The following is a 13,921-nucleotide window of genomic DNA, read 5'->3' as shown; positions in this document are numbered from 1 at the left end:
GCCGGGCAGGGGCAGCTCCCCCGCGGCGCCTCCGCGTTTGCTAGCGGCCGCGGCATTTAGCGGGGCAGCGAGGGAGGGTGAGGGTTTGCTCCGCGCCCGCAGGAGGAGGTGAGGCGCGGACCTGCAGCGCCGGAGCCCCGCGGGTCCCCCCCTCCCCGCGCCCCGGGGGTCCCCCCGGGACCGCGGTGCTCCCCGGCGCCGCGGGGGCTCGCCGCAGCGCGGCACCCGGCCGTCGGCGCCCCAGCGCCTTCAGCGTTAACTCGGTGGCTGCTGTTGAAGGAGGCTGGCTGCCTGCTAGCTTGTTTACAAACATCGGCCGGGATTAGAGGACGAGCACGGCGTCGGGAGGTGAGGAGCTATGCCGCTTGCTTGCTTATTTTTATTTTTTATTTTATTTTTTGCCTTTTTTTATGGGTGTGAGCCAGCGGGTTACGGCAGAGTGGCTCTGACCATTTGCCTGCAAGGGACGACTCTACTGCGCGTTTGGGATTCAAGCGACGGTGCCCGCAGAACGCAGCCTGCGATTCTGCACCCTCCTTTGTGCTGTTATTTTCTGAAGCAGCTGCTCTGTTTGAATGGCTTGTTAGCTTGGCCTTCAGGTTTTTCAGTCTAATTCCGCCCTCAGCCCGCCCCCGATCCTGGACGATTTTCTGGAGGGTTCCAGCCTTTTATATATTAATTTATTGTCTCGGCTTATCGTGACTAAGTGCTGTTGGGCGCAGAAGGTGTGGTAGGCACCGATCTTGCCTGTTGATCTGTGCAGCGGACTTTCTTTGCTGCGCCTGGGTATGTCTTCATACACTATTTCAGAGTCATCTGGGGGGTTGGAAGGGTTTGCCTGTGCGTTGATGATGTGTTTGCAGTATTATGGTACTAAAGGATGCAGTAACTGTGCATCCTCTAGGTGATGAAATAAGATGATGAATGCTTATACGCGGTAATATGCTAGTATGCTTTTACTGTGTGTTTACTTTATGTGCCAGAATTATTGTGTTTCCAGTAAGTTGCCATACATTTTTTTCGTTGTATTAATGCGTAACGATGGACTTTAAGATGGATAGGAACTTACTAATCGGTTATGGCTTGCCTCGAGCTGCTATGACCCAGATTAAAGGCTTGTGTTTGGATGAGATTTAAAATGCATGTTGAAGAACTATCTCACCCTATTGCAAAAGCAAGTATTTGTATAGTTGGAAATTAAGTTAATGCTAATACTGTTTCAGGTATGTATACAAATGCGCTTTAGAAAATTAATGCAGATAATTACCTATATAGTTTTTGGATGAGAATTACATTACTAAGAATATAACTCTTTAAGCCAAAACTGAAAAAAATACATAAATTCTTAAGGTTGTAGGTTCCTTTCTTCTTTCTCTTTACCTGGAAAATGTCCCTAAACACCCACAGAAATTTTGGAGGACCTGAATGTGTAACTTTGGTCTTGTGAATAATCAAGTTGAAGTTGATGGGACTGCTTACAGACATAAAACCCTGAGAGGTTTTATTTCGCTCCCCYGACCCCCAGATCCTTTTCTTTTTGGAAGAAAATTCAGTACCTTTTTTTCCTGTTGCATATTACATTATGAAAATAAACATGTGTTTACAGTTATGGCCACTCTCTGTAGTTTTGATTTGTCATTTCTACTGCTGAAATGATAAATCATTCTCTTTGGAGTTGAAGTAACTCCAAATCGATGGGAGCAATCCTTGTCATGTTGTGTAGAAATACTTCTTTTTTTTTGTTTTTGTTTCATGTATTGAGGATTTTGGAAGATATGAGTGGAATTAGCTAGGAGTTGGCCATATAAATATTTGGCTAACTTATGATTGTGACCTCTTCAATGAACAGCTTGCAAATGTCATATAGTAGTAGGGAACAAGTCTCTGTATTCAAAACAAAGGTGAATTTACTTGGAGAGTGATTTGGATTAGAGAATAGCATTTCTTCAAAAAGAATAGTAGCAAAATTGTGAAAATCATATAGATAAGTAACTGCAGCCACAGTGACTCTCTCTAGTTGTGAGTCTGGATGACTGTTTCCAAGGTGGAAATTAGTATAAGTTCCTGGAGCATGATCTGACCCAACAAATTGCTGCTGCAGGTATTGCTGTTACTTCTCTTTTCTTTCTTTCTTCTTCTTCTTCTTCCTTTTTTTTTTTTTTTTTTTTTTTTTAAAGATAATTATGTAAATGGAGAACAAAGGGAACTTGATTTCCCTTTGTGTTCCAGTAGGCACTGAAGAGAAGTTGGAATACAACTAATGATAAGAAGAATGTAAAACTTCCTATCTTGTGCTGAGTTTTGCCCTTCGTATCACAGAGTTGCTTAATAGATGCCAAAGGCAGCAGTGGTGAAAGACTGACAAATCTCCTCTTCCTCATCATCAATAAGCCAAACAATTTTAAAGCTTTAGGGGCTTAGCTCTTCTTTTAGTGAAGTATCCACATGCTGCCTTAATATTGAGGGTGCTAATGACAGCCTGCCGTTGGGTGGGTTACTTCTTGCTCACTGTTCCRTGAGCAAGGCCTAAGGATTGATTTTTCTCATTGAGGGAGATGCACTAATTTTACTGCTGCCCTAAGTGTTTTTTGTGGTTTAATATCACTTCCCCCTCYCCCCCCCCCCCAAAAAAAAAGTTAACTCTACAGCTCTACAGAGAGTTAAGAATTGAAGTCAGCATTCGAAGAAGTAACCTAGCTGGTCACCTTTGATAAAGAAGAAGAGTAGGAGAGCAGTAGAGCTGAATTTTCAGATGAATTTTTTGAAATTTGAATAGTTTCAGTATTTCCCCCCTTAAAAAAAAAAAAAAAAGCCTGATTCATGAGATAATGAGGCAGTGACAAAATTCACAATAAACTGGAGGGATTATATATCCCTTACAAACATACATGAGAATACTTTTTTCCCTCCTTTTCTTTGCAAAGCCTTTTGATTGTAAGCAGAGAACCATACTCTGTTCTTGGTCAAAATGTCAAGCAGCTGTGCCACCACTGAAGGATTTCTATTACGAAYTGTTTGCTCTGTTTTGAAGTTGCGAGCATATTGCAGTGATCCAGGGGTCTTTGATTATGAATCTGCAACTTACATTCTTCTTGACTACAAGGGTGGAGTATTCTTGCACATGTGGGGGTTTTGTAGGGTCTGTCAGTAGTGCATGATGGGTTGTGTTACAGAAGCAAGGGATAAGTGATAAGAAGGGTGAGTTACTCCAGGTGCAGAAATTTGCTGTCACATCTGTGCCACTCCTGGGCTCTGACCAAGCTCTTGGAGCTAGTACCAGTATTTCAGTGTGGCACCACGTAGTGTCCTGGAGATAAATTATAGTTACTTAGGCTGTGGTTCAATGACAAGTCTTATCTTGCAGGGAGACTTTGGCTTTTGACTTGGTGCTTTCAATGGATAGAAAATTCATCACAGTTTTAATAAAGCTTTCTAATCATTATTTATCGTGTGTCTGTTTTAATGTGTGCAGTGCTTTTGATTTGAATTGCTTGCCTCAACTTCCATGTGATTTTACAGCTTTGTCAGGTAGATTAAGCTAGTTCCTGCTTTCAATTACTTGGTAGCACATACACGTGGTAGTTAATTTACCTCAGGCCTCTAGTTCAATGCACTAAATGGATTGAATTACATAGATCCTACTGAGATGCCATTATTTTTCTTTTGTTGCCATCGTTATGGCTGTTTTTAATATGTTTACAGTTTTCAACATCCTTTTTGAAACGTAGTCTTGACTACCCATGATATTCAAATAACGGTAGTATCAACCTTGTTTATGAGAGCAGAAAACATCAGAGTTGAGCAAGGAAGTTATGCCTGTTTATACAGCCAAGAATTGCATTTACTTTTTGTTCACAGTGTCAAGYTAGGAATGTTTGCTTCCTTATCTACTGAGTAGGATTTAGAAGCCTTTTTAAAATAGTTTGCAATTTCTAGAGGGAAACTTTTCTTTGAGTAGTTTCACCCCAAAGTGACTGCTTTTGGGAGCTTCCCTTAGTGTTTCCATAGATATCTGAGAGCCATTTCCCCAAAATCTGAGACTTTGAGGGCAGACGAAAAGCTGTCCCATTGTACCAGTTATGGGAAATCACACCCTTGTTCTGCAGGAATTCAGTGAGACCTACTATTTTCTTGAACCCAATCTTATCTTAAAGAAAAGGTAATTTATTCCCTGACTCACTTTCCTACTAAATGTAATCTTTTCTAACAATGCTGTATTTTTCTGCAGCTACTCTTCTGTTTCTTCTACTTTTTGTCCTGCATGCCTTCTGTCTCACTTTGTTTTCTTAATTTTTATTATTTTTTTAATACTCAAAATGCAGCTAATAGAAAAGAAGTATGAATACTTAAGCATTGTTGCTGCCACCTTCATCTGGGAGGGAACAGGTATGGAGGGTTTCCTGCCTGTGGCTCTCTGATTTCAGAAGCTGGTTGGGATCTGCCTAGGGTGTTACTTGGAATGGGTGCTACAAGGAGCAGTTAGGTATTGCCAGTGACTCAGCAGTGCTTGCATGTTGTGTCAGCATTCACTGTGCAAAAAAAGTAGGTTAAATATTACAGCGTTAGTCTATTGTCTCTTGGTTAAATAATGCCATGATGGTGGTGGCAGGGGCTTTATTTTACCATCAACTGAAGTAGCATTTCTGTAATAGTAGTTGTAGTTTAAGTAGTTGTAGTCATTCCAGATACTCTGGCACTTCTAATAGAGCTGGGTATGATACTTTGTACAGGTTTTTGTAGCTGTACTAAGCACTGTAAACCTYTGTAGGCCAGAGAATGGGCTAAGCTTTTCCTAACACTTCCTCACAAAGGTTTGGCTGACTTAAGAATTGCTGAAAAGTTTAGTTGGTTATATGCAATTGAACCTGGGTAGGTTGAACATACAAATCACCATGATGTGTTATTTAGAATATATATTTTAAAAAATATTTTGCTTCATAAGTAGTGTTAGACTCCTCCSTTCCTTCCCCCGCTCCCCCCACAATCCTGTCTGCTGACTGAGCAGATTCCAGAGAAGCTGCTGAAGACTGAGGACTAAAGGTAGCAGCTCAGGTCTGTCAGGGATAATTTGATTAGCTGTATCATGAAGTCTATGCAATTGTATTTGTCCCAGCTCCTAAAGCTTTTAACCTGGAAGAGATGTCTGGTAGATGCATGGGGTGGGTGGTCACATCTTGATGACAATGGGTAGAGAACCAAATGGGTAAAACTTTTGACTCTTACTTTGTTTTGGAAAACTTTGCTGGACTGTGCCCAGACATGTGATGAAAGATTGACTTTGCCTGGTGTCACTTGTGCAGATATGGACCAAATGATTAACGGTGGGATAACAGCTGATTAATATGGAAAGCTGTCTTTCTACCAAAATGAGAGGGGTCAAGTAGCAAACAATCTGAATAATTCATCTCCCAACCAGTCTGATGATTAGGAACCACAGGGGAAAGACAAGGATGGCTTTTGCTCAGTGCAGTGAATTGTTCTCCAGTCCTTGTGCTTATTATTAGGGGTGAGTATGTGGTGGGAGATAGCTGGCATCATTACATTGCTTTAGAATCATAGGATCAGTAAAGTTGGAAGGGACCTCTGGAGATCATCTAGTCCAACCTCCCTGTTTAGCAGGGTCACCTGGAGCATGTTAAACAGGGTTGCATCCAGGCAGGCCTTGAGTATCTCCAGAGAAGGAGACTCCACAACCTCCCTGGGCAACCTGGTCCAGTGCTCCGTCACTCTCACAGGGAAGAAATTCCCCTTCACGCTCAGGCGGAACTTCCTGTGCTTCAATTTCTGCCCATTGCCTCTTGTCCTGTCACACGGGACAACTGAAAAGAGTTTGTCCCTGTCCCCTTGACACCCTCTCTTCAGGTACTTGTACACACTGATAAGATCCCCCCTCAGTCTTCTCCTCCCCAGGATGAAGAGGCCCAGCTCTCGCAGCCGTTCTTCATAGGGCAGGTGCTCCAGCCCTCTGATCATCTTTGTAGCCTTACGCTGGACTCTCTCCAGTAGCTCTATGTCTCTCTTCTCCTGGGGAGCCCAGAACTGGGCACAGGACTCGAGGCCTCAGCAGGGCTGAGTAGAGTGGCAGGATCACCTCCCTCCACCTGCCGGCAACAGTCTTCCCAATGCACCCCAGGAAACCATTGGCCTTCTTGGCCACAAGGGCACATTGCTTGCTCATGGTTAATTTGTCATCCGTCGGCACTCCCAGGTTCTTCTCTGTAGAGCTGCTCTCCAGAAGGTCAACCCCCAGCTTGTACTGGTGCCTGGGGTTATTTTTTCCCTAGGTGGAGGACTCTGCACTTGCCCTTGTTGAACCTCATAAGGTTCCTCTCTGCCCAGCTCTCCAGCCTGTCCAGGTCTCTCTGAATGGCAGCACAGCCCTCAGGTGTGTCAGCCACTCCTCCCAGCTTGGTATCATCAGCAAACTTGCTGAGGAGGCACTCTGTCCCCTTGTCCAGGTCATGGATGAAGAAGTTGAACAGGATGGGACCCAGTTCTGAGCCCTGGGGGATGCCACTAGCCACAGGCCTCCAACTAGACTCCACACCACTGATGACGACCCTCTGAGCTCTGCCTTTCAGCCAGTTCTTAATCCACYKCACTGTCCACTTGTCTAACCCACACTTCCTGAGCTTATCTAGGAGGATGCTGTGGGAGACCGTGTCAAAAGCCTTGCTGAAGTCAAGGTACACAATGTCCACTGCTCTGCCCTCATCTACCCAGCCAGTCATTCCATCAKAGAAGGCTATCAGATTGGTTAAGCAGGATTTCCCCTTGGTGAATCCATGCTGGCTACTCCTGATCRCCATCTTTTCCTCCATGTGTCTAGAGATGACATCCAGAATGAGCTGTTCCATCACCTTTCCAGGGRTGGAGGTGAGGCTGACCGGCCTATAGTTGCCTGGGTCCTCCTTCTTGCCCTTCTTGAAGACTGGAGTGACATTGGCTTTCTTCCAGTCCTCAGGCACCTCTCCAGTTCTCCATGACCTTTCAAAGATGATGGAGAGCAGCTTGGCAACAGCATCCGCCAGCTCCCTCAGTACCCGTGGGTGCATCCCATCTGGGAAACTAGATAAGACTTTTCAGTGTCATGTGTTTGTCTTCTGCCCCAGCCACACTTAAGGATTGAAATTAAAATCCCCTTTGCTGGGCTGCTGCTGCTGTTCTTCCTTATTGGGGCAGATTTATTTTCTTAAATACAGGAATTCTGAATTCCTTAAAAWTGAATCAGTATGAGCCTCTGCCCCTAACTGATCACTCAGTGGATAAATTTAAAAGTGGATTATTTGTTTTGAAAACTACATATCCATTTGTAATACGTGATTTCTATTGTCAGAAGTAACACATGTGTTGTCCTTAAAAGAGATTAAGGAGCTGGAGATTAATTTTCTGTTCTCCCAGTCTGTTGACACTGTGCGCTTTACACTACTGTGGGAGTAGTAAGTTTCACTGTTTTGTCAACTAGCCATGTCCTGTCCTTGTTGTGGTGGTTCCTAGTCCCCAGGCTGAACCTAGCAGATAACAGGCAAGTTTTCCAGGAAGGAAACTGGAGACTGGTCTCCAAAGCAAAATGAAACAGTCAAAGCACCCTTTACAACATCAGCAAATTGAAGGAGAAATCTCAACAAATAATTCTAGGGCTTTTTATATTCTGACTTTTTTTTTTTACTACTGCAAATGCTGTTGAAATTCTAATTTGTGTTTAAGAAAAAAATCTTTGGTGCAGCTTTCTTTTTAACAGCATGTTAAATTATTATTATTGTTATTATTTTGAAATGAGGCTAATTCAGAATTTTTTATTGCTTCTGATTTGGGAAGATTCATGAGCTTCATGCATGCTCTTTCTCCTGGAATTCTGCTTAGATGATAATTTCAAGCACTCTAGAGTCTTCTACAGAAAGGGTGGGAATAATAACTAGAATGAACCCCAGGAAACAACTAGATCTGCTGCAGTGATGCATATTGGAGAGCCTCGTCCAAGCTCAACAAATAGCGAGCTATGGAAAAGCATATTGTGAAGAAAACTGTTCCTAGTCTTCTGGGCATTCCTTCTGAATGCCTTCCAGATTAAGTTTTATGGAAAAATCAAAAAAGGCACATTGTTACTTTTTTTATTTATTTTTTTTCCTCCCACTTGCAGGCCCAAGTGATGCAGGGAGCGAAGTGCTCTGTGTAGAGCTCCTTGCAGAGGTGGCCTCGCTCCCATAGGAGCGAGGTGCRTTTGAGGTCCGCTGTGGGTAGTCCAGGAAAATGCCATGAGAAAGATGAGGAGGTCCGCACACAAGCGGAAGCCAACGGAGCTGAAGGGGCCGCCTGTAACAATAAACCTGATGTTGTGGTGGTTCTGATGACGTGTATATTTCTTTGTACTTGGATAACTATAATGTGTTGATGTTACGTGGACCAACATAAGATTTTGGATGATGTTAAAGCGCTTCAGGAAGAAAATGGAAAAATAATTTAGAAAATATATTTATTAGGCAAAATGATTGTCATCTCTCAGTAAATGGTAACTGGTCTTTGAAAAACGATTTTCTCTTTTGAATGTAATTTCTTTTGCCTGTGTTTTTTTTTTTGTTTTGTTTTTTGTTTCTTTTTCCTTCTATTTAGAGTCTTTGTCCCAGTGAAATCAGTGATCAGACTTTGGTGAGTGTCACTGAAATCAGGACTTTACTTTCAGCACTGAATACAGTTTTAGCTCTTAATTTCTTTGATGTCATCATTATGTAATATTGAAAATAAATCTTTATCTGATAACAATGTTTTCTAACTGTTTAAATTTTGATTTCTTCTTCATCCCAAATACTGTTTGCTTTCAATTCTTTATTTTTTCCCTTAGCCTTTGCAGATTAGCTGTTATTATGAGTATAAATGAATTGTTACACAAGTGTGAATTGCATGCTTGCTGTGATGAAAAACCAGTGGATGATAATTCTCTTAACTGAAGGCCCTAGGATCATGCATTATTTGGCCGTGAAATGAATCTTTCTTCCTGTTTCTCTTCCCTTTTTCCTTTTTTACTTTGGCAAGTAAAAACTACTAAAGGCAGATACCTCAGAAAAGCTGTGCTGCCCTGTAGAAAGCCAGTGCCATGCATTTATTGCCTGCTTGCTAGTCCAGCAGCATATTCTAGATTTCAAGTATACCTTTTTTATCTAAATCTTGTATTATCCCAGACCTAGGTACATGTCCTTATCAATAACAATTACATTTYGTATGGATAATATATCACTGCTTTCTAACTGCAGATTGAGAACATAACCAAGTTGGTTAGGTGTAAGCTGCATTTTCCTCTCTTTATAAAAAGCTTGCATCTTTACTCAATTTGGATACATTTTTAGAGGGACCGAGAAAAGGTCTGAATTGCTTTCTGCCAAATTTTAGGATTTTGACACCAAGCACAGAAGCATGCTTGTCCCTCAGTAAAGAGGCTTTAACATTGACAGAAAAATGTCCTTAATAGGCTGACTGTTTTGGCTGACTTCAACTTGAGGCAGCCCGAGCAATTACTTTGATGTAGCTGTAAACAACTGAAGACAAAATTTTCTCCTGGAATGTGTTGGGCAGACTGAAGTGCTCACCATTACCAACCATGTGATGGGTAACTTGAAGTAAAAGATAAGTTAACAGCTTTAAGTACACATTTGCAGAACTGGGAAATGAAGTTGCTTATTACAAATATAATTCATGTGAGTGAGTAGTCCCTCTGAATTCACTTGATATTGATGCAGTTCTGCATGAATACAGAGTTCAGTGACACTGAGTGCCTAGTAACGTGACTGAAACTTCTTCAGTGAAGATGCAGCACTGGAGGAACTGAAATTATTTGTAAAATTCGGTAACGTTGTGATTCCCCCCCCCCCCTTTTTTTCCCCCTTTGGATAGCCAAAAGAAAAAAAACGAATGTTTAGCTTCAGAAACACTGAGATACTTCATGCTGGTGCTTTCAATTTAAGATGTTCCGAATTTTAGTCTCAAAATCAGTGTGCTTTGTTCAACAAGAGTACCTCAGTTTAATAATATTTTTTTAAAACGCTTGAATTATCTGAAGGTAAAATGTTTTCTGCTATTGTTCTAACGGAAGGTTTCTGTGTTTCTGTTTTAATTCAACTCTAATCAACCTYGATTCAAACTTCCTTTTTCCTCTTTGTTAATCAAGCCCTGAACCATCTCACTGAGTGAACACATCCAGGTTTGAGCAAATGAAGTCCAGATTAGATATGCTGAGGAGAGGATAGTGTATAGCTGGTTTGTATGAACTGGTTGTTTGTTCTGGCTTTTCTGCATACATAGAAATAGCCTCCTTTTTTCCCCCTCCTTCCTTCTGAACCRAGGATTTGTTACCTTCTGAGAACTGGAGAGGAAGAGCAGAAAGAAGGAAGCAGTGGAAGAAAAAAAAGTRAAATAAAAATAACAAAAGCAAAGGTGACAGTTTATTTTAAGGCCTCCATTCCACAGATTTTTGGCAAGGACAACTTTTACAGGCCTTAGTGATTAGTTATCTTAAAATGCACAACTGTTCTGTCACTGCAGATGTGGGTGTATTTTCTCTAATACTAAGTTCCTAACCGTATTCATATGAATGATTTCAGGTAGATGTAGCTCTTCACAAATGGCTAGATCACAGAAAAATAGAGAAAAATCTTACTGGAAAGAAGCAAGTAGCTATTCAGAGAGATTCTGTAATTACACAGGTAAATGTAACTGTGCTGTGTTTATATGGCAAGGTCAGTTTAGTTTCAGCTAAGTTTCAGGAGTTTTTGTTTTCTATGTGGCACAAGCTGGCTCTCTACTAATACAAGGCCAGAGTCCAGTGTTGTTTTCTACAGGAATGAGATGGAGAAAAGAAAAATGGTAACATAATAAAGATTTTAAGAATCTTGCAGAAGAGAACTAAGTTATTTTTCATTATGCAGTACCTAAAGGAATTTGCAAGGGGGAATGAAATGAGCAGAAACATTGCTGCATCTAAAAGACTTCAGACCRTGGAATGGGTAGAGAGTGCTGTCAAAGCACTGTAATTTTAATGCACCTAACTCTGTAGTGTCTGAGAACCTGTTAAACTGTGTGTGTTGGTGTAATATAATGTTGCTTTCAAAGCACTATAATAGAATAAAGATGTCAGGTTAAGGAGTTAAGAAATGCATAGTGAAGATTTTTGGTGTTAATTCTCCAGGTTACAAACATACAGGATGTTTCTGAACAGTTAAACTGTTAAATATGTTACTTAATATACAGTATATGCAATGTGGCACAGTTAAGGTTGCTATGGAAACTTGACATTTTGGTTCTCTTTACTGTGTTTCAGATAGGAAAACATTTGCATTGCATTACTGTGAGACTCTTTGCTCCCCCTRTACCCCTTTCTCAGTTGCTTTGTTTCTTTGTTGGGAGATGGGTGAAAGAGGAAAGGCCGTAACTTAGGAATTGCATGATCAAGAACCCTTGCAGCCAGGGTTGATTGAAAAAGGGAGGTTGAGGTGGGACTTGAAAATAACAATTTTTCTTCGGAGTTCTCTCTTGTATCCTTACTGCCACCTTTTTTTTTTTTTTTTTTCCCCCAATTGAGGAAATAGACTGAATGATTAACATTTAAATCAGTGGGCTGTTAATTTAATTTTTTGTTGTTGTTGTTTTTTCTGTTTTCGTGAAAACTTGAACATGGTAACTACGCTTTAATTTAGAAAAAAATTTCCAGTAATTTTCATGGCATGATTATGAATTCTGCTGGAAAATCTATTTAACCTAAAAAACATTGACCAGTTCCAATACCTCCCATTAAATTGGTAGACTTGGGCATATTTTAACAGTTTCTTGTTGCTTGGCCTTATTCTGTAAAGCACTGAGAAAGTGTTTACTAAATTCTATTGAGTACAATAGGAATATTTGCAAATATAAACTTAATGTTATGCTTAAGCATTTTGGGAACAAGACCAGCAGTAATTATAAGTAGAAGATAAATTATTTTGTGTGTGTTTGGCCAAACATTGAGCTGCACCATTATGGTTTGTATTTCTTTAATTGACTTTTCAAAGTAAGATTATCTGCCTCTTTCTACCCTACCTCTAATTTATTCATTTTCCATTTAAATACCTTTATTGGATTGGGGAAGAAAGAGAGGAGGGAGCAAGTTTGCTGTGAAACTGAGGATGTGTTGGTCATTTTTTAAGTCTTTCTTTTCTTGTGAATGGTGCCATAGGCCTCATCATCGCTCTTTTTTTTTTAATGTTACATTACACAATTGCTGTGGTCTACCAAACTAAGTAACTGCAGAAGGAGTTGCAATGTACAGTTGTAACACCAGAAAGCTCTTTTATGGTGGAGTTGGTAGAAGTAAATGCACACTTGCAGTTTAGCTGTGCAGTGGCAAAGCCCAGCGCTTTTTCCAGTAGTTAAGCCCAATGGAAGTGGCTTTGAGCAGATGTRTTGAGTATAAACTGAAATGTGGGTGAAGGAATGGTAACAAACAACTGAAGTAGGTGTGAGTGAGACGGTGAAGGGCAGTAATACTTCAGTCTGCAGCAACTGCATGCTGCATGGACATATTTTAACAGCTTTAGAGAGGAGAGTGAAAGCTCACTGTCTTTGGCTTGGTACCTCTGCTGGCTGAGGTTCGTATGATCATGAGAGGACATTTGCTGTTCATCCCTCTGTAGTGGAGCTGTTGTATAAGGAATTCTGCCTTTTGTTGCCAGTAGAAATCCCACTTGAGTCCTGTGTAAACTTAACTCGTTGGAGCAACTTTGATGTACAGCCAGGCCTGGGATATGTGACATTGTGGATCCTGTGGCCCTTAACAACGCGATGCATATATGACCTGGGATGATTCTGTTATTGAGCAGTTAGCGTGGAGGGGAGGTGGCAGCAGGCAGTAGATTGATAGATGGGGGGGGTTATTTGTTTGTTTGCTACTGGATTTATGTTTATTCTCATAGCCTGCTGCTTAGGGGGTGTGAGGAAGGAATGACTTATCTGTTGGCTGCTTCTGTTGCTTTGCTTGGTTCAGAGTGGAGAATCTAGGGAGGACTTGGTCACATCCCTTAAGAAGTCATAGAGAACCCATAAGTCATTAGCTCTGGCAATGTCATCGTTGTCTGCATTGCATATATTTTGACCTTGTCAAAACATACCTGCGCAGGCTGTCTTTGAAATGTTTTTAAWAACAGATCATAAAACTAGGGGTTGTTGCAAGCAAAGAACATGCTGATGTCAACTGCCAAATAAACTAGTCCCAAGGGGATTTTCCAAATGCTAGTAGGTGTAGAATGTTATGAATTTTTATTTTTTAGAAAACTGCAAGTGCTTAGTGTTATRGTTGAGTGCTACTAAGAACATAGATAAATGTCCTTTGTGTGTATGTGTGCATGCTCTCAGGTAGGAAAGCAGTGACATTTGTCTTATCCTCTATGAACATGGCAAACTGCATTGTCCTTTTGGCCTCTGGCCAAGGAACTATGATGCCATATATCAATTTGGGATCTGATCTCAGAAAGGCAATACAAACTATGATAGAAACACCTTAGTATCTGGTGTAAGCACAGATGTTTTCATTCAAAAGGCATCCTGAGAAAGACAGGCACAGTGGGTGAGCCATTGGGCTGGTGGTCAAGAGAACTGTGTTTTTTGTCATGACTTTACAGGAGGACCATGAGGTCCTTCTGGTTCTCAGTTCCTCATTTGTAAAATGAAAGAAATACTTTTGCCATGGACTGTTGAAAGGCTTAGTTTTTTAAATAAAAATTGCTAAAACTGCTAGAATCTCAGAACTAACTGAAACCAGTAGTTTGCAGATTCATGGGTACTTCTGTAGCTTAAATGTGTGTGGTTTTTTGTACTTCACTCTCTACATAATTCATTTTGTTTCTACAAAGGCTAATGTTTTGCTGCTGCCTTGTATCTTTTTTTTTTTTTTTTTTTTTTT

General features: G+C 41.0%; 1 protein-coding gene across 10 annotated transcripts in view; it reads left to right on the top strand.

The window, feature by feature from the left end:
* The window catches only part of NCOA7 (nuclear receptor coactivator 7), a 97,851-nt gene that overhangs the window by 7,612 nt on the left and 76,318 nt on the right, over positions 1-13,921 (top strand). Inside the window, exon 1 of one of the 10 annotated variants that reach the window (XM_085314238.1) lies at positions 62-348. The exons of 8 other annotated variants lie outside the window; for them this stretch is intronic. The gene's annotated coding sequence lies outside the window, so the exon portion shown is untranslated. Of the gene's footprint in view, positions 1-61; positions 349-13,921 lie in introns of those variants that run through there. One more of the 10 variants, XM_085314268.1, reaches the window with a different exon arrangement.

This window comes from Rhea americana, unplaced genomic scaffold (genome assembly GCF_003343005.1).
Source record: "Rhea americana isolate MKP2758 unplaced genomic scaffold, rheAme1 scaffold_110, whole genome shotgun sequence".
NCBI lineage: Eukaryota > Metazoa > Chordata > Aves > Rheiformes > Rheidae > Rhea > Rhea americana.
The sequence above is the reverse complement of the archived record's forward strand: the minus strand, read 5'-3'. Positions and strand labels throughout refer to the sequence as shown.